General features: G+C 40.4%; 1 protein-coding gene and 1 pseudogene across 3 annotated transcripts in view; one reads left to right on the top strand and one right to left on the bottom strand.

Annotated features, from left to right (window-relative positions):
• The window catches only part of WDTC1 (WD and tetratricopeptide repeats 1), a 71649-nt gene that overhangs the window by 27240 nt on the left and 24759 nt on the right, over positions 1-19650 (bottom strand). The gene's annotated exons all lie outside the window — the stretch shown is intronic.
• LOC132001269 (heterogeneous nuclear ribonucleoprotein A1-like) lies at positions 9263-10520 on the top strand (annotated as a pseudogene).

Here is a 19650-nt window from a genome sequence, read left to right as displayed (position 1 = left end):
GGCAGACAGAGGCAGAGGGAGAAGCAGGCTCCCTGCCAAGCAAAGAGCCCGATGTGGGACTCGATCCCAGGACGCTGGGATTATGACCTGAGCCAAAGGCAGCTGCTTAACCAACTGAGCCACCCAGGCGTCCCGAAGTGTATGATTCTTGATCTTTGGTTGTAAGGTGGAGACCCACACTGGGTATAGGAAGTACTTAAAAATAAAATCTTAGAGGGACACCTGGGTGGCTCAGTTGATTAAGCGGCTGCCTTCAGCTCAGGTCAGTATCCCACATCGGATTGAGTCCCACATCGGGCCTCTTGCTTGGCAGGGGCCTACCACTTTGCCTGTGCTCACTTGCTCACTCTCTCTCTCTCTCTAACAAATAAATAAAATCTTTAAAATAAATAAATAAATAAAATCTTAGGGAGATAAAAGCTCTAAACTGGAATTAAGCTAAAGGGTCATCCATGGAAAAGGGATCAATAAAATAAGTCTATCTACATAGTGGAATACTATGCAGGAACGAAAAGGAATGGACTATAAATACATGTAACAACATGGCTGAAACTTAAAAAACATTATGCTAAGCAAGAGAAGCCAAACACATGCAAAAATATACTATCTAATTCAATTTACATTAAGTAAAGAACAGGCAAAACTAATCTTTGGAGACAAAAGGCAAAAAGTGGTTGACTGGAGGCAGGAGGGTTGACTGGAAAGGGCACCACGAGAACTTTCTATGGTGATGGAAGTACTTTCCAATTTGTTGCAAACAATAGTTATACAAGTGTCAAAACTCACCTAACTCAATACCTGAGACCTCTGCACTGTATTTTTGTGTAAATCATACCTCAATAAAGAGAGAAAAAAAGTGGTAATAATAATAATAGCAATAGTAACAGTTGATATATACTGGGCACTATCTCACCATGTACCAGGGACACTACTGTGCCTGTCACATATACTTTTATTTTTATTTATTTTTTAAAGATTTTTATGTACTTCTTTGAGAGAGAGAGCACAAGTGGTGGGGGGCATGGGGGCAGAGAGAGAGGGAGAGGGAAAAGCAGGCTCCCCGCTGAGCAGAGAGTCCAACATGGGGCTCAGTGTCAGGACCCTGGGATCATGACCCAAGCTGAAGGCAGATGCTTAACTGACTGAGCCACAAGGCGACCATATATATATGCTTTTAGTTAATCTTTACAACTGTCTTATGATGGAAGCATCATTATTTTATTTTTTCTGATGAGGAAATTGTGTAAATAGTGCAGCCGCATACTGTGTAAATAGTATAGCCAGATTATGAACCCATGTCTGACAAATTCCGAACTTGGCTGTTAACCATGATGTCAGACTGCCTTTTTAAATTCTGAGCTGTCTCTCCTAAAACTTAAATGCTATGTGCCTGCAAGTATTGTGTGGGCTCAGAGAGACATGACTAAGTCAGACAGACACATCTGTCCTCACAGAACTGATGAGGTTTTGTTTTCTCCTTTTCTCTAAACATGCAACATTAGCCTTTGTGTATGTTATTATAATCACATACACATTACTTCAAATGGCTAAGGAATATTCCTCCAAAGGTTAAACCATATCTACCTCTACCTTAGTGTTGTACATATAAGTTAGTTGCAAATTTGGTGAGTTGATGTACTTTTTAAAAATATTTTATTTATTTGACAGAAATGGGGGGAACAGCATAAGCAGGGGGAGCAGTAGGCAGAGGGAGAAGCAGGCTCCCCGCTGAGCAAGGAGCCCAACTGGATCCCAGGATCCTGGGACTCATGACCTGAGCTGAAGGGAGATGCCTAACTGACTGGGTCACCCAGGTATCCCGAGTTGATGTATTTTAAAGCTGTAGTGGGAAAAGGACATTTATAGGTGACTGGTCAGCCCAGACTAGGACTAATGTCATGGTTTTGGTTTTTTGTGCGTGTGTTTTGGCGTTTGACTGGAAATATATAAAATCTGTGTCTTTTTTAAAGATTTATTTATTAACTGAGAGAGACAGAGAGACAGAGAGAGGGAGGAGGGGTGTATAGGGAGAGAGAGAATCTCTTGGAAGAAAGTCCCAGTGGACTCCCTGCTGAGCAATGCAGTGGGATGTGGGGCTCAATGTCATGCCTGTAAGATCATGACCTGAGCTGAAATCAAGAGTCAGACACTCAACTGACTGAGCCCCCAGGGACCCCTATAAAATCTGTGTTGTAATGCGAAGTATCACCTGTGCTACTCAAGAGCCTGATAAGCAGTAATGGTGTGGAAAACTATTAGAATGGGAAACATTATTAACAAATGCAAGTTAGTAGGGGCGCCTGGGTGGCTCAGTCAGTTAAGCATCTGACTCTTCATTTTGACCCAGGTCATGATTTCAGGGTCATGATACTGAGTCCCATGTCAAGCTCCACACTCAGCATGGAGTCTGCTTGTCCCTCTCCCTCTTCCCCCATTTGTGTGTGCATTCTCTCTCCTCTCTCTCAAATCAATCAATAAATAAAATCTTTGGGGCGCCTGGGTGGCTCAGTGGGTTAAAGCCTCTGCCTTCAGCTCAGGTCATGATCCCAGGGTCCTGGGACTGAGCCCCACAGTGGATCAAGGACCTACATACAAGATCTAAAAAGTATAAAGTCCTGGGATTGAGCCCCGAATCGGGCTCTCTGCTCCACAAAGAGCCTGCTTCCTCCTCTCTCTCTGCCTGCCTCTCTGCCTACTAGTGATCTCTATCAAATAAAAAAATAAAAAAATAAATTTTAAAAATAAATAAATAATCTTTGAAAATAAACAAGTACAAGTTAGTAGACAGCAATCTATTAAAATATGGGATCCACAGGGGAAAAATATTAAAAGTCATTCATTTCTAGAGGAAAAAAAAATAGGAACCATTTTATAAGGGAATAAGAAAAAAAGAAGAGAAGCAAAGAGCTAGGAAGTCTACAAATCAGTGTGTATCCTGGTATAACAAAAGGGTCTAGAAAGCTTTTTGTCTTAATTTATTTTTTACAAGCAGCAAGCCTAGGCTGATTAGTGACAATCAGAATTGTACAGTAAAAAGAGATGTCAGGGTTCAACTCTGGCTTGGCCTCTTCCAAGGTCTATGAGTAGTCATGTAAGAGTCCCCAAACCAGGATGCCTGGGTGGCTCACTGGGTTAAGCATCTGCCTTTCACTCAGGCCATGATCCCAGAGTCCTGGGAAGCAGGGAGATTGGGGCTATAACTGGTGATTAATGGTTTCTTAAACATATAAATCATATATATGATAAGGGTCTAGTATCCAGGACGTATAAAGAATTTTTACAGCTCAACAATAAAAAGACAAAAAAACTCAATTAAAAAGTGGTTAAAAAGAGGAGCACATGGGTGGCTCGGTGGGTTAAGCCTCTGCCTTCAGCTCAGGTCATGATCTCAGGGTCCTGGGATCGAGCCCTACATCAGGCTCTCTGCTCAGCGGGAAGCCTGCTTCTCTCTCTCCCACTCCCCCTGCTTCTGTTCCCTCTCTCACAGTGTCTCTGTCAAATAAATAAATAAAATCTTTAAAAAAAAAATGGTTAAAGAAGGGGTGCCAGAGTGGCGCAGTTGGTTAAGCATCTGATTCTTGGTCACAGCTCAGGTCTCGATGTCAGGGTGGAGTTCAGGCTCTGCATTGGGCTCCACAATGCACATGGAGCCTACTTTTTTTTTTTTTTTAATATTTTATTTATTTACTTGACAGAGATCACAAGTAGGCAGAGAGGCAGGCAGAGAGAGAGACAGGCCGGAAGAGAGAGAGATGAGGAAGCAGGCTCCCTGCTGAGCAGAGAGTCCGATGTGGGGCTCGATCCCAGGACCCTGGGATCATGACCTGAGCCGAAGGCAAGTGGCTTAACCCACTGAGCCACCCAGGCGCCCCACATGGAGCTTACTTTAAAAAAAAAAAAAAAGAAAGAAAGAAAGGATAAAGGATCTAAATAGATATTTCTCCACATGAAATATACAATGGCCAATAAGAACATGAAAAGATGCTCAAGGGGCACCTGGTGGTTCAGCAGGTTAAGCATCTGCCTTTGGCTCAGGTCATGATCCCAGGGTCCTGGGACTGAGCCCCATAGTGCATCAAGGACCTACATATAAGATCTAAAAAGTATAAAACTCTTAGAAGGAAACATGGGTATAAATCTTTGTGACCTTGGATTAGGCAAAAGTTTTTTTGTCACCCGCCCTTTTTTTGATAGTGCGGCTACAATTGATGGTTAATGGTTTCTTTTTTTAATTATTTTTATTAACATATAATGTATTATTTGCCCCAGGGGTACAGGTCTGTGAATCATCAGGCTTACACATTTCACAGCACTCACCATAGCACATACCCTCTCCAATGTCCACAACCAATCACCCTCTCCCTCCCTCCCCCCCCCCAGTGACCCTCAGTTTGTTTCCTGAGATTAAGAGTCTCTTATGGTTTGTCTCCCTCCTGATCCCATCTTGTTCCATTTTTTCATTCCCTACCTCCCAAGCCCCTGCCCTGCCTCTCAAATTCCTCATATCAGGGAGATCATAGGATAATTGTCTTTCTCTGATTGACTTATTTTGCTCAGCATAATACCCTCTAGTTTCATCCACATAGTTGTAAATAGCAAGATATAATTTCTTTTTCTTTTTTTTTTTTAAAGATTTTATTTATTTATTTGACAGAGAGAGATCACAAGTAGGCAGAGAGGCAGGCAGAGAGAGAGGAGGAAGCAGGCTCCCTCCTGAGCAGAGAGCCCAATGTGGGGCTCAATCCCAGGACCCCGAGATCATGACCTGAGCTGAAGGCAGCGGCTTAACCCACTGAGCCACCCAGGCGCCCCAGATATAATTTCTTTTGATGGCTGCATGGTATTCCACTGTATGTATGTATGTATATATATATGTATGTATCTCCACATTTTCTTTATCCATTCATCTGTTGATGGACATTTAGGTTCCTTCCATAGTTTGGCTACTGTGGACATTGCTGCTATAAATATTTGGGTGTACTTGTCCCTTCGGATCACTATATTTGTATCTTTAGGGTAAATACCCAGTAGTGTGATTGCTAGGTTGAAGGGTAGCTCTACTTTAAACTTTTTGAGGATCCTCTATACTGTTTTCCGGAGTGGCTGCACCAGCTTGCATTCCCACCAACAGTGTAGGAGGGTTCCCCTTTCTCCGCATCCTCACCAGCATCTATCATTTCCTGACTTGTTAATTTTAGCTATTCTGACTGGTATGAGGTGGTAGGTGATTAATGGTTTCTTAAACATGACACCAAAAGCACAAGTGATAAATGGAAACAAATAACTTGGGCTTCATTAAAAATAAAAACTTCTGTGTCAAAGGTGCTATCAAGTAAGTGAAAAGACAATCCACAAAATGGGAGAAAACCATTTAAAATCATGCATGTGAGGATATGGAGACACTAAAACTGTCATACATTTTTCCTGGGAAAGTAAAATGGTGCTGCCACTTTGAAAAATAGTTTGGCAGTTCCTCAAAAAATTGAACATAAAAACAAACAAAAAACATATGATCCAGCAATTCCACCCTTAGGTATATACCTAAGGGAACTGAACATGTATGACCACACAAAAGCTTGTACACAATGTTCACAGCAGCATTATTCATAGCTAAAAGATGGAAATAACCAAATTTCCACCAACAATGAATGGATAAACAAAATGTGGTATATCCATATAACAGAATGCTATTGGCTATAAAAAGGAATGAAGGACTGATTCATGCTATAACATGGATGAATCCTGAAGACATCATGCTAAGTAAAAGAAGCCAGATACAAAAAAGCCAGGTATTGTATAATTCCATTTTTATGAGATGTCTAGAATAGGAAAATCCACAGAGACAAAAAGTAGACTAGTGGCTGCCAGAGATAGGTAGTAACTACTAATATGGATAAAGGGTTTCCTTTGGGGACAACAAAACTGTCTAGAATTAGATAGTGGTGAGAGCTGCACAATTTTGTGACTATACTAAAAACGACACTGAATTGTACACTTGAATAAAATAAAAAATAAACTAAAAACAAGCTAACAAACTGGTGGCAGGCGGGATTTGGCCCACAGACCAGACTTTACTGAACCCTGATCTAAAGGATATTCCTTGAAATCTCTTCCAAAGTCAGGTCTCGGGGCACCTGGCTGGCTCAATGGGTTAAAGCCTCTGCCTTCAGCTCGGGTCATGATCCCAGGACTCTGGGATCGAGCCCCGCATCGGGCTCTCTGCTCAGCGGGGAGTCAGCTTCCCTTCCTCTCTCTCTGCCTGCCTCTCTGCCTACTTGTGATCTCTGTCAAATAAATAAATAAATAAAATCTTAAAAAAAAAAAAGAGTCAGGTCCATCTTTTTCTTTGTGGGTGACTATTTAATAAACTTTGTATATAATTTACTTCTCTATAAGGTATTATTAAAAAAACCACTCTGACAAGTCTTTATTAGTGTAAGGTTATACTCTGATAAAACTTCCATGGTCTACTAACTGTATTCAAAAAGAAAACCAATCTAGTTTGATATTACTTGTTTCTAGTGAATTTATGCTCAAATTATGTATGAAACAAAACACGAACAAAAAAGCAATCAAGCCAGATTGTGAAGGTGAGATACATAATTTTGCAACTTATATGGAAAATATTAAGAAAACTAGTATGGCAAGAGAATGAATCCACCAAGCCAAGAACTATTTGTTAATCAATGAACTAACTAACAATTCATTGATTAAAGTAAGCTCTACACCCAGTGTAGAACAAAACAGGAGGGGCTTGACCTCACAATGCAGAGATCGAGAACTGCATGCTGAACCAGCCAGGTGCTGGTAAACCCTTTCTAAAAAGAAGATACATGGTTGAGGTAGAAAGAATTATAAACTATGGGGCCAGACAGGCCTGACAGAATCTTATTAATCTTATTATTAATTTATTAATTATGTATATATTATTAATCTTATTTTTAAAAAAGATTTTATTTATTTATCAGAGAGAGAGAGAGAGAGAGGGAGAGAGAGCGCGAGCATAGGCAGACAGAATGGCAGGCAGAGGCAGAGGGAGAAGCAGGCTCCCTGCTGAGCAAGGAGCCCGATGTGGGAATCAATCCCAGGACGCCGGGATGATGACCCGAGCCGAAGGCAGCTGCTTAACCAACTGAGCCACCCAGGCGTCCCTTATTAATCTTATTTTTATCACTTATGTGACCTTGGAAATGCTCAATTTTATTCTCCTTATTTGTGAAGTAAGATTCCTTTCCTCTCCCTCTCTCTACCATGTGTGGAACATTGTGCTAAGAAATCCCACAAGTGAAAGAAATAGAATGGATCAAAATGTGGACAAAACTTTAAAGTGTCCTTGGAAGGGGCGCCTGGGTGGTTCAGTGAATTAAGCTGCTGCCTTCAGCTTCAGGTCATGATCTCAGGGTCCTAAGATCAAGTCCCGCATCGGGCTCTCTGCTCAGCAGGGAGCCTTCTTCCTCTCTCTCTCTCTCTGCCTGACTCTCTGCCTACTTGTGATTGTTCTTTCTCTGTCAAATAAATAAATAAAATCTTAAAAAAAAAAAAAAGTGTCCTTGGAAGATCCTGGTGATGCAACCAAAAATGAAAATGCCTCCCCCAAAAGTGAGGACTGCAGGCTACAAACTGGAATCCAAGGATATTTGGCTCCTGTCTGGTTCTGACATTAAAACTCACTAAGACAAGATGAGCTAGCACATGTAACTAAAGCGGGATGTGAAATGCTGAGCAAAGATGTCCATGGAAAATATATACCAAAACATCATAGATTTACTCCTAATTAGTATTAAATTTAAATCCTGTAATATCAACTTCCTTTCTGCCTCTCTTACTCAGTTGCTGCCAATATACCAGTTCTTTATATACACATATAAGATTTTATCTATTTATTTGAAAGAGAGAGAGAGAGAGAAAGCACAAGAAGAGGGGAACAGCAGAGGGAGAGGGAGAAGAAGGCCCCCCACTAAGCAGGGAGCCACACTTGATCCCAGGATCCTAAGATCATCACCTGAACCACAGGCAGACTGACTGAGCCCCGAGGGCACCCCTAAAGTTTATCTTTAGAATACATATACTCGAAGAATATATATATATATTCAAATATATATATATATATTTATATTTCATATATATATATTTAGAATACATATACTCGAAGAATATATATAGTCAAAGTACTGTGTTAAAAAATTACTTGGGTTAGTTGGAATCGCTCTCCCCATCGTTGTTTTTATTTACTTTTTGAATATGCGAACCACAACGTGGTTCTAAAAGTAAAAACTCTACAGAAAGGTCCAGAAAAAGGTTACTCCCTTTTTTCTACCTCTCCACCCCTATATCTTCCATCCACTAAAGGGTAACCCATTTCATTAGTTTCTGCTTAACCATTCTGTGCTTGTGTTTGCAAAAATATGCAGGTACCTATATAAATTCTTAGACCAAAATCAGCAAAAATTATATTAAAATAGCCTTTAAACATATGGAATAGATATTCAATTTCACTCATAAGAGAAATATAACTTAAAACTACATTGAGATACTATTTTTCACCTGTTAGAATGGTAAAAAAAAATTTCTAAAGCTTAACCACACAGTCTGTTATTGAATTGTGGAGAAGCAGGCACTCTCCTGCATTACAACTGGGAAAACAAAATGGTACAACTCCCATGGAGGAAAATTTGGCAATGTCTAACAAAATCATATATGCATTTACCCTTTGGTCAGCACTTCTACTTTCAGGTTTTTACCCTAAAGATACACCTCTAGCAATACTAAAATACTTACATGTAAGGTTAGTCATCATGGTATTGTTGCAGTTCTAACTATTAGAAACAACCCTAAGAGTCCATACAGGGGATATTCACTGAATAAATCTGGGCTCATCTACATAAAACAGTATTATGCAGCTATGAAGAACTCTATGCACTGAAACAGGTGATTTCCAAGATACCTTGGAAAGTGAAAAGAGTGTGTGTATATATATACATATATACAATCTTAAGTCATGCCTCACTGATTTTTCATCCTCAAAAAAATCTTCCAAGTCCAGGGGCACTTAGGTGGCTCAGTGGGTTAAGCTGTTGCCTTCGGCTCAGTTCATGATCTCCGGGTCCTGGGATTAAGTCCCGCATCAGGCTCTCTGCTTGGCGGGGAGCCTGCTTCCTTCTTCCTCTCTGCCTGCTTCTCTGTCTACTGTGATCCCTCTCTGTCAAATAAATAAATAAAATCTTTAAAAAAAAATCCTCCGCTTTCTGCCCGTGGATGCCGCCGAGTAAGCATCGTTAAAGTCTCCCCTCCCACCGCCATCATGTCTAAGTCAGAGTCTCCCAAAGAGCCTGAACAGCTGCGGAAGCTCTTCATCGGAGGTCTGAGCTTTGAAACAACCGATGAGAGTCTGAGGAGCCATTTTGAGCAATGGGGAACACTTATGGACTGTGTGGTAATGAGAGATCCGAACACCAAGCGCTCCAGAGGCTTTGGGTTTGTCACATATGCCACTGTGGAGGAGGTGGATGCAGCCATGAATGCAAGGCCACACAAGGTGGATGGAAGAGTTGTGGAACCAAAGAGGGCTGTCTCAAGAGAAGATTCTCAAAGACCTGGTGCCCACTTAACTGTGAAAAAGATTTTTGTTGGTGGCATTAAAGAAGACACTGAAGAACATCATCTAAGAGATTATTTCGAACAGTATGGGAAAATCGAAGTGATTGAGATCATGACTGACCGAGGCAGTGGCAAAAAGAGGGGTTTTGCTTTTGTAACATTTGATGACCATGATTCTATAGACAAGATTGTCATTCAAAAATACCATACTGTGAATGGCCACAACTGTGAAGTAAGGAAAGCGCTCTCTAAGCAAGAGATGGCTAGTGCTTCATCCAGCCAAAGAGGTCGAAGTGGTTCTGGAAACTTGGGTGGTGGTAGTGGAGGTGGTTTTGGTGGGAATGACAACTTTGGTCGTGGAGGAAACTTCAGTGGTCGAGGTGGCTTTGGTGGCACTCGAGGTGGTGGTGGATATGGTGGCAGTGGGGATGGCTATAACGGATTTGGTAATGATGGAAGCAACTTTGGAGGTGGCGGAAGCTATAATGATGTTGGCAATTACAACAATCAATCCTCAAATTCTGGACCCATGAAAGGAGGCAATTTTGGAGGCAGAAGCTCTGGCCCTTATGGTGGTGGAGGCCAATACTTCGCCAAACCACGAAACCAAGGTGGCTATGGTGGTTCCAGCAGCAGCAGCAGCTATGGCAGTGGCAGAAGGTTTTAATTACTGCCAGGAAACAAAGCTTAGCAGGAGAGGAGAGCCAGAGAAGTGACAGGGAAGCTATAGGTTACAACAGATTTGTGAACTCAGCCAAGCACAGTGGTGGCAGGGCCTAGCTGCTACAAAGAAGACATGTTTTAGACAATACTCATGTGTATGGGCAAAAAACTCGAGGACTGCATTTGTGACTAATTGTATAACAGGTTATTTTAGTTTCTGTTCTGTGGAAAGTGTAAAGCATTCCAACAAAGGGTTTTAATGTAGATTTTTTTTTTTGCACCCATGCTGTTGATTGCTAAATGTAATAGTCTGATCATGACGCTGAAAAAAAACAAAAAAACCTCCAAGTCCAGCCAACCCCTTTATTCTCTTTACATGCTGCATCATGTCTTTATTTCCCTTCCTATTCCCCTAAGAATCCATGATTCATTACTAAAATCATTCTCTTGCAACATTCATTTGACAAACCCCCAACCCTAAATGATACTCTAGTTCTCCTGCATCTTTAACTTTCCCTTTCTACACTAATTCCTTCCCCTTGGAATTAAACAAGCACAAGTTCCTCTAATCTAGAAAAGTACTTCTTTGATGCCAAATCTGCATCTAGCTATGGCCTTCCATTTCTATTCCCCTTTGTAGCCAGACCAAAAGAGTAGCCTATACTCAGTATTTTCACTTCCTTACTTCCCAGTAATTCCTCAATCCACTTCTGTCATCTATACCACACACCACAAAAATGGCTCTTGCCAAGGTTACTATTGTAGCTTCCTTGCCCTAAATCAATGGACATTTCTTAATCCTTATCTTACTTGGACCCTGGCAGTATTTGATACTTCCACCTCAATACAACTTTCTTCTGGGTTCTGTGACATCACCATCTCTCTCTGTGTTCCTTCCTACTCCTCTAGTTACTCTTTCTTGGTACCCTTTGCATATTCTTTGTTCACATGGCCCTTATGTTGGTCTTCTTTATGTCTCTATCCAAGGCTTTCCCTCCACTCTGCATATTCCCCAGAGGTGATTACAACTTTTCCATTGTTCCAATCTCTATGATGTTCCCTGCTCTCACATCAACATCTCCGAAGTGTACCTAGATCTTAGGCTCAGAGTCAAGTATTCCAACTACCTATCCAGAAAGCACTAGATAATGTACAACATACAGCTCCAGAACATCCATACTGAGCTTGCTATCTTCCCCCCAAACCTATTCTTTTTCCAGTGCTTCCTTAGCCTAGTGAATGATACTATCATTTACTCTGCCAGTCAAGTCAGAAACTTGACCTTCACCCTGGACTCCTCTTTCCTAACTTTTCACATCAAGTCACCAAGAATTCCGTTTATTCTATCTCTTAAATGTTTTGCAAACTCACTGACTTCTTTCCATCCAAATTACCATTATATAGGGTCAGGTTATCTAACACCTCTTCCTGAATCACAGCCACAGTCCCTTAAACTGGTCTGGCTATATTTACTTATTAATTGTTATTAATTTTAAAGGTTGATTTATTTATTTGAGAGAGAGTGCATGAGCAGAGGGAAGGATAGAGGGAGAGGAGAAAGCACTGTGATGGACCCCATGAGATCAATCCCACAGCCCATGAGAACAAGACCTGAGCAGAAAACAAGAGTAAGACGCTTAGCCAACTGAGCCACCCAGGCGCCCCTAGTCTGGCTATATTTAAACTTGTGCAATCTTCATTTTGAAGCCAAGATAATTTTTTTTTTTTGCCAAGATAATTTTAAAGCTTAATTCTGATCATTTGCTCCTACTGTAAAAACCATTCAATGGTTCTCCACTGACCTTAGGATAAAGTCCATGGTCTTCAATATAGTTTACAATGTCTTATTAGGAGCATTTCGCCCACACTCATCTCACCAACCTCATCTGTCACCCTTCTCCCACTTGTATTTTGTGACTGCCTGTTCTCCTGAACTGAGTACCCTCTACTCTCTCTCGCATCACTCATAACCCCAACCTAGCACTTTTTCTCTCCCTACCAATCCCCAAATCTAGCTCCTCCCATCCAGCTCTCAGGCATCAATGTGGACTACATTTCTTTTAGGAAACTAAGCTGTGATTTCTCCAGCCCATCAAGTTTCACCCATTTGTGAAATTTCTCAGAATAATGGGGGACACATAGAGGAATAGAGACTGGGGTTGGGGAGAGAACATTTGTTGAGCAGTGCTCTAAGAATGAAGGAATGTAAAAGATGTACAATTTAGTACAAACTCCATGAAAGATAATTTTGTTTTTTAAGATTTTATTTAACAAAGAGAGGGAACACAAGCAGGGGGAGGGCACAGGGAGAAGGAGAAGCAGGCTCGCTGAGGGACTCAATCCCAGGACGCTGGGATCATGACCTAAGCCCAAGGCAGATGCTTAACTACGTGAACCACCCAGGTGCCCATGAAAGGTAATTTTGATAATAATTATCCAAAAATCACAGATATGTATACCCTCTGACCTACTAATTCCACTCATAGGTTTTTATCCTATAGACACCAATATGTGCCAGTGATACTGCAAGCAATAATGTAGGTACAAAAGACTGTAGGTAATCTACATGTCTGCAGACAGGAACAGTTTAAATGAATTACTCTGAAGCCATGAAAGAATTAGAAATTAGAAATATCTTTATGTACTGATATACTAAAATCATAAAACATTTTTAAAATAAAAATCTTAAGGTACAAAGCAGTAAATATGTTATGCTAACATTTGTGAGAAAGGGTGAGAACGCATAAAATTCCTCTGGAATGATACTAAAACTGACTAGTTGATTCCAGGGAAGTAAATTAGGTGGCTGGGAAAGAATGGGAAGGAGATGATCTTTTAAACTTTTAAGATTACAACTATATGAATGTTTACCTAATCAAAAATAAGTAAATAAAAAAGGAAAGGACCTAATAGTCAGATGCTAGGTTGAAGGAAAAAAGCATCATTCATGTCATCCACCCAAACCTCCAGGTCAAAGAAGAGATGCTAATGCTAAGTACTGTGTTAAGTACTCTGATTTTTTATTACAGTACAATGAGCAGTTTTGATCATGATTTAGTTTAAACATTTTTAAGTGCCAAGATCTGAGAGTATTTTTTTTTTAAAGATTTTATTTATTTATTTGGCAGACAGAGATCACAGTAGGCAGACAGGCAGGCAGAGAGAGAGGGGAAGCAGGCTCCCCGCTGAGCAGAGAGCCTGATGCGGGGCTCGATCCCAGGACCCTGAGATCATGACCTGAGCCGAAGGCAGAGGTTTAACCCACTGAGCCACCCAGGCACCCCAGGATCTGAGAGTATTAAGGACAATTTCCTAATATAAAAGAGAGTGAATACAACAGATTGATGTACTTCTTAATTCAGATCTTCCTTAGGAAGAAACAACTAGGAACAAAATTAATTCAGGTAAAGTGGATGGAAACCAGTCTCAGAAAACAACATTCAGGAGAGAAGTATGAAAAATAAAGAAAATCAGCTTTGCAAAGTATTTTCAGAAGCTTACAGAACCCGCAGGATGAATGCAATGGAAAGAATATCCAAGAAATAAAGTTATCAATGTTAACTTGGATGCTTTTTAAATAGGCATCTCTTCTGGTATAAATTCTACATATACAGGAAAAGTAACAAAATACCAGACCGGTTAAACTCAAAAGGCAAACTAGAAAGTCAGAAAGTAAAAACAGGGAAGGATTATTAACCTGGAAAGTAGAGAAGTGGTATGTGAATAAGATTAAAAAAGCAAACTCTAGGGGCACCTGGGTGGCTCAGTGGGTTAAAGCCGGGGGTGCCTTCAGTTCAGGTCATGATCCCAGGGTCCTGGTATCTCAAGCCCTGCATAGCATCGAGCTCTCTGCTCAGCAGGGAACCTGCTTCCCTTCCTCTCTGCCTGCCTCTCTGCCTACTTGTGATCTCTGTCTGTCAAATAAATAGATAAAATATTTTAAAAAATAAAAGAAAAAGAAAAAGAGAACTCTAATAAGAAAATTAAAAACAAACAAACAAACAAACAAACAAACACCAATCAAACCAACAGGTTTTTTGTGAACATCTACTAAATGTTCAGTGCTCTGTCCTAGGAGTTCTCTTTAAGTTATCCTTTAGAGTTTTTCAAAAGCATACAAAGTAGTAAATTAGGAGATCCAGGAAAAAAAAATCTTCCCCAGATAATAAAGAATATTATTATCAATAACCACAAAAAGGCAGGAGCTTTTACTGTTGATTTTACCTCTTTTATCCCACCTCAAACCCCAAGTAAGCTCCTCTGCCTAATGCTAGAAATGAACTGCTGTTAACTAACACAGAATCCATATGTGACAATGGGTAGGAAATAAAACAAGGAAAGGAAATGACAGTAAAGTGTTTAAAAAATACCAGCTAATATTTGAGTGCTATATAATATGAGTTCTACGATATGCTAGGCACCATGCTAAGTACTTTACACAAATTAACTTGTTTATCCCTCCTCACAAACCGGATATGGATATTATTTTACTGATGAAGAAATGGGTGCTGAAGTTAGACTTATCTAACCAAGGTCATATGACTCATAATGGTATCTTAATTACTATTTGTCAGGTGGGACAGTCACAAAAAGATATCCCCTCCAACCTCAAACTAGGAAAGAGGGAAATAAGACGGCCTTTTGGGAGAAAAGAGTCTAAAACTCAGTACTGTTTAACTTTACCTCCTCCTTGGCTTCCCCTATAACCATGTGCTCCTACTTCTATGTCTATTCTTTCTGGTTCCCGTGGATAGAGGAAGAGCAGTAACAGGCAATCTCTAAATGTTCCAACCACCTTGGTTCCTGGTCCTGAGCTTGCTTCTCTCACTTTCTACTTTGTCCCCAAGTGACATTACCCAGTCATCCTGTTTCCCGGCTCTTATATAGAGCAGTGGTTCTCAGACCTCTTAGTCTCAAGACTACACTATTAAAAATTACTGAGGATCCCAAAGAGCTTTTTTAATAGGTGTTATATTTACTGATATTTATACCATATTAGAAATTAAAATGGAGGGTGCCTGGGTGGCTCAGTGGGTTAAGCCGCTGCCTTTGGCTCAGGTCATGATCTCAGAGTCCTGGGATAGAGTCCTGCATCGGGCTCTCTGCTCGGCGGAGAGCCTGCTTCCCTCTCTCTCTCTCTGCCTGCCTCTCCATCTACTTGTGATTTCTCTCTGTCAAATAAATAAATAAAATCTTTAAAAAAAATAAAAAATAAATAAAAAAAGAAATTAAAATGGAAATATTTTGTACTATTTTCATTTGAAAATAATAAAAACGGTAAATTAACACTTTTTTTTTAAAGATTTTATTTATTTATTTGGCAGAGAGAAATCACAAGTAGATGGAGAGGCAGGCAGAGAGAGAGAGAGGGAAGCAGGCTCCCCGCCGAGTAGAGAGCCCGATGCAGTACTCGATCCCAGGACCCTTAGATCATGACCAGAGCCGAAGGCAGCCCACTGAGCGAACCAGGCGCCCCAAATTAACACATTTTAAATGAAAAGTAAATATATTTTCTTTTTAAGATTTCATTTATTTATTCGACAGAGAGAGAGAGAAATCACAGGCAGGCAGAGAGGCAGGCAGAGAAAGGGAGAAAGCAGGCTCCCTGCTGAGCAAAAAGCCCAATGCGGGCCTCGATCCCAGGACCCTGAGACTATGTCCTGAGCTGAAGGCAGAGACTTAACCCACTGAGCCACCCAGGCGCCTATAGTAAATATATTTTCTAAGATAAAAGAATTTAATAAAAAGAGCTTTGCATAATATCTAGCTTAATGGAAGGTAACTGGTCTCACACCTATTCTTGTATTGTCTGTTGCAATGTTATTTTGGCTAAAGTATATAACGAAAATACAGCCTCACAAAGACAAGTAGTTGCAATAGGGAGGAGTATTTTAACAGCCTTATAATTATAGATATCCTTCTTTAATACTGTACCAAAACTCCACAAGTAATGGTTTCTTAAGTTACAATCCAGAATCTGAAACCACAGAAAGGAACTATTGGTACCCTCCTATTGTTAAAGAGCATAGTTTGTATTATGCATAGGTGTTTTACACATGTATTATATATAGGTGTTTTACACGTTTGTATTACGTATAGGTGTATTACACATGTATGTTTTTTTTTTTTAAGATTTTATTTATTTATTTGACAGACAGAAATCACAAGTAGGCAGAGAGGCAGATCGAGAGAGAGGGAAGCAGGCTCCCTACTGAGCAGAAAGCCCGATGCGGGCCTCGATCCCAGGACCCTGAGATCATGACCCAAGCTGAAGGCAGAGGCTTTAAACCACTGAGCCACCCAGGCGCCCTACACATGTATGTTTTACACAGTGTTACATCAAACACTGGTCATTTTGAAAACACTGACTCACTGAATTTAAAGATCTTCAATGTTAACATTCATTATACAACACTGTTGACATCTGTTTTATCACCACAGACCTCGTCAAAAAAGCTTTATAAGTATTGAGAAGTTATCAAGCTCACCACAACAGATGAAAGTTTTCCTATATTCTCTCTTTTCTTGGCTTAGAAGTTCAAGTTTTATTCTTGGCAACAAATACTATCAGTTGTCTTTCTTGAAGTGACAACTCAGTTCACTCATTTTTTAAAGAAAATGTCTGCTAAGTACTCTTATTTGAATAACTACAGTTTTTGTCTGGTTCTTTCAGGTAGTGCTTCATGAAAAGTAGTGGGGCTGCAACTCGAACAACTGCACAAGTGCTTTTTCCTCCAGGCAACCATCATAGTGGGTTTGCAGGAGTACTTCCCATCCCGTAATACAGGATACTAAAGAGATACTTAGCAGTTGAGATTTAATAAAACTAGTAATTTCTGTTGCTTCACATCAAGCACATTTTAAGTAAAACCTGCTTTTTTGGGTTACTGCAAATGCATGGCGTTAGCAAGTCAATTGATGCTATTTGCCTTAATCCATGCTAAGGTGAGAGTAGTTTTACTCACTTTTTTTTTTTTTTTTGCAAATTTTATTTATTTATTTTTTAAGAACATATTTACTTATTTGATAGAGAAAGAGAGAGATCAGAAGCAGGGAAGGGGCAGAGAGAGAAGAAGACTCCCCAATGAGCCGGGAGCCCAAGGCAGGGCTTTGATCCCAGGACCCTGAAATCATGACCTAAGCCAAAGGCAGATGCTTACCGTCAGAGCCACTCTGGCACCCCATTTTTTGCAAATTTTAAATGAATTAATTTTTGTTTTGTAAACAGCATCTTGATACTACTATGAAAGTAGTTTTGACCACAGATTTCCTTGAAAAAGTCATGGGGATTCCCAGGGGTCTGCAGACAACACTTTGAAAACTGCTACTACAGACTCTCTCTCTGTCAATGAATGACACTTCAGTTTTTATTCCAGTCTATGCTTCTCTCCTATCCTAGACCCACTGGACCCTTTAACAATGATAGAAATGTCTTGGCTTTTATCAAAGGCCTGAACTGCTTGAACTCTTGAATCCCATCGCCTCCAGCCTTCCCCAACACTTTGCTCCTTCAATTATTCTGTCCTACTACATCAGCAAACCTTCCCCTGCCATCAACATAATCACATGCTTGTATTTCTTCCATTCTTATTAATCTCCCTTGATCCCATAGACCCAGCCACTCATCCAGTTCTCCGCTTCCTTTTGTAAACAAAGTTTTTTCAAGAGTTGTGTAGACAACTCTGTAAAGTGGAAAACAAAAACAAAATAAAATGACTTTGAAGGAAAGAAATGAGAGAATAAAGAAGACATCATTCGGGGAGCCTGGGTGGCTCAGTGGGTTAAAGCCTCTGCCTTTTGGCTCACGTCATGATCCCAGGGTCCTGGGATCGAGCCCCGCATCAGGCTCTCTGCTTAGCAGGGAGTCTGCTTCCTCCTCTCTCTCTGCCTATTTGTGATCTCTGTAAAAAAAAAAAAAAAAGAAAAGGAAAGAAAAAAAGATGCCATTCTTCCTCCATCTTCTGAAATGAGCCCCCCACCAACAATTGGTTAAAGCCAACTCAAAGACAGGAGGACAAGAGAGCGGAAGAAAGTTAAATAGTAGACATAGATGACTAAGAGAAGGTATCTTTTATAGTTTACCCTTTTTACTGATTATATCATACCTCCTCTCATCTGGGGGGAAAGTTTGTATTAAATAAATTAATAGATAGGGCGCCTGGGTGGCTCAGTGGGTTAGCCGTTGCCTTCGGCTCAGGTCATGATCTCAGGGTCCTGGGATGGAGTCCCGCATCGGGTGCTCTGCTCAGCAGGGAGCCTGCTTCCTTCTCTCTCTCTCTGCCTGCCTCTCAGTATACTTGTGATTTCTCTCTGTCAAATAAATAAATAAAATCTTTAAGTTAATTAATTAATTAATTGATTAATTAATAGATAAACTTCCATCTCTCTTTAAAGAAAGAAAAAACAAGAAAGCTGTCTAGGATATGGCTGTCACTTCTTTACCTCCAATTCCCTCTTATAACCCCTCCGATCTAGCGTCTATTCCCACCACTCCAGAAAAACTGCTCCAGTAAAGACCACATGCATTGTTCTGTCCTCATCTTACCCAACCTTTCAAAAGCACTGAGTAGAAGTGACCACTCCTTCTTTCTTAAAATATTCTCATTACGTGGCCTTTACACTCTCCTGGTTATGTTTCCTTTCTACTTCACTGATGACTTCCTTGGGTAACTTTTTATCTTCTTAGCTTGTAATCAACTTCTAAAAGCTGGAATGTCTCCAAAGCTAAGTCTTGGGCCCTAATCTCTATCCCTCCTAGAGTTGAGTCTTCGGATTTCTCCCTCCTGTCCATAGCTCTCTCCCAATTAGTACCATCAACGCCTACTTACTTGACATCTCCATAAAGTTATCCAACAGGGTTCCAAATTTAATATGTCCAACCCCTGAAACTCTCCCAAACCCATTCTTTCCATCTGCTCTCACTTCTCTAAGTCTCACAAGTGGCAAAGCTGGGATTTAAACTAGAGTTTTTGTTTCTTTTCTTTTCTTTCTTTCTTTTTTTTTTTTTTAAGCATCGAAATCTGTACATACTATGTAGGTTAGGGAAGTGCAAATTGAAACATTTCACCTTAATGTAATTTTGTACTTGAGCTCCAAACTTTGGGAAACAATAGATGGGATCTTGTTTTGTGTTTATAAAAGCTTCTAAGTCTATTTCAGACCAATTACTTAACTAGGAAGAGATAGGAGAGAATATGGGTTGGCTGGAGGCATGGCTGAAAGAGTGAGCCCAGCCAGCCAGTGACCACTGTCCACTCAGCATCCAGCAGAGCAGGGTTTCTCAACCACATCATTGTTGGCATTTGGGCTGCATAATTCTTTACTGCACATTCTTTGTTGCTGTACTGGGTGTTGTAGGAGGTCTAGCAGTATCCCTATCCCCTGTCCACT

Source organism: Mustela nigripes, chromosome 14, assembly GCF_022355385.1.
Source record: "Mustela nigripes isolate SB6536 chromosome 14, MUSNIG.SB6536, whole genome shotgun sequence".
In the NCBI taxonomy this organism is placed as follows: domain Eukaryota; kingdom Metazoa; phylum Chordata; class Mammalia; order Carnivora; family Mustelidae; genus Mustela; species Mustela nigripes.
This window is presented reverse-complemented; position numbering and strand designations above follow the sequence as displayed.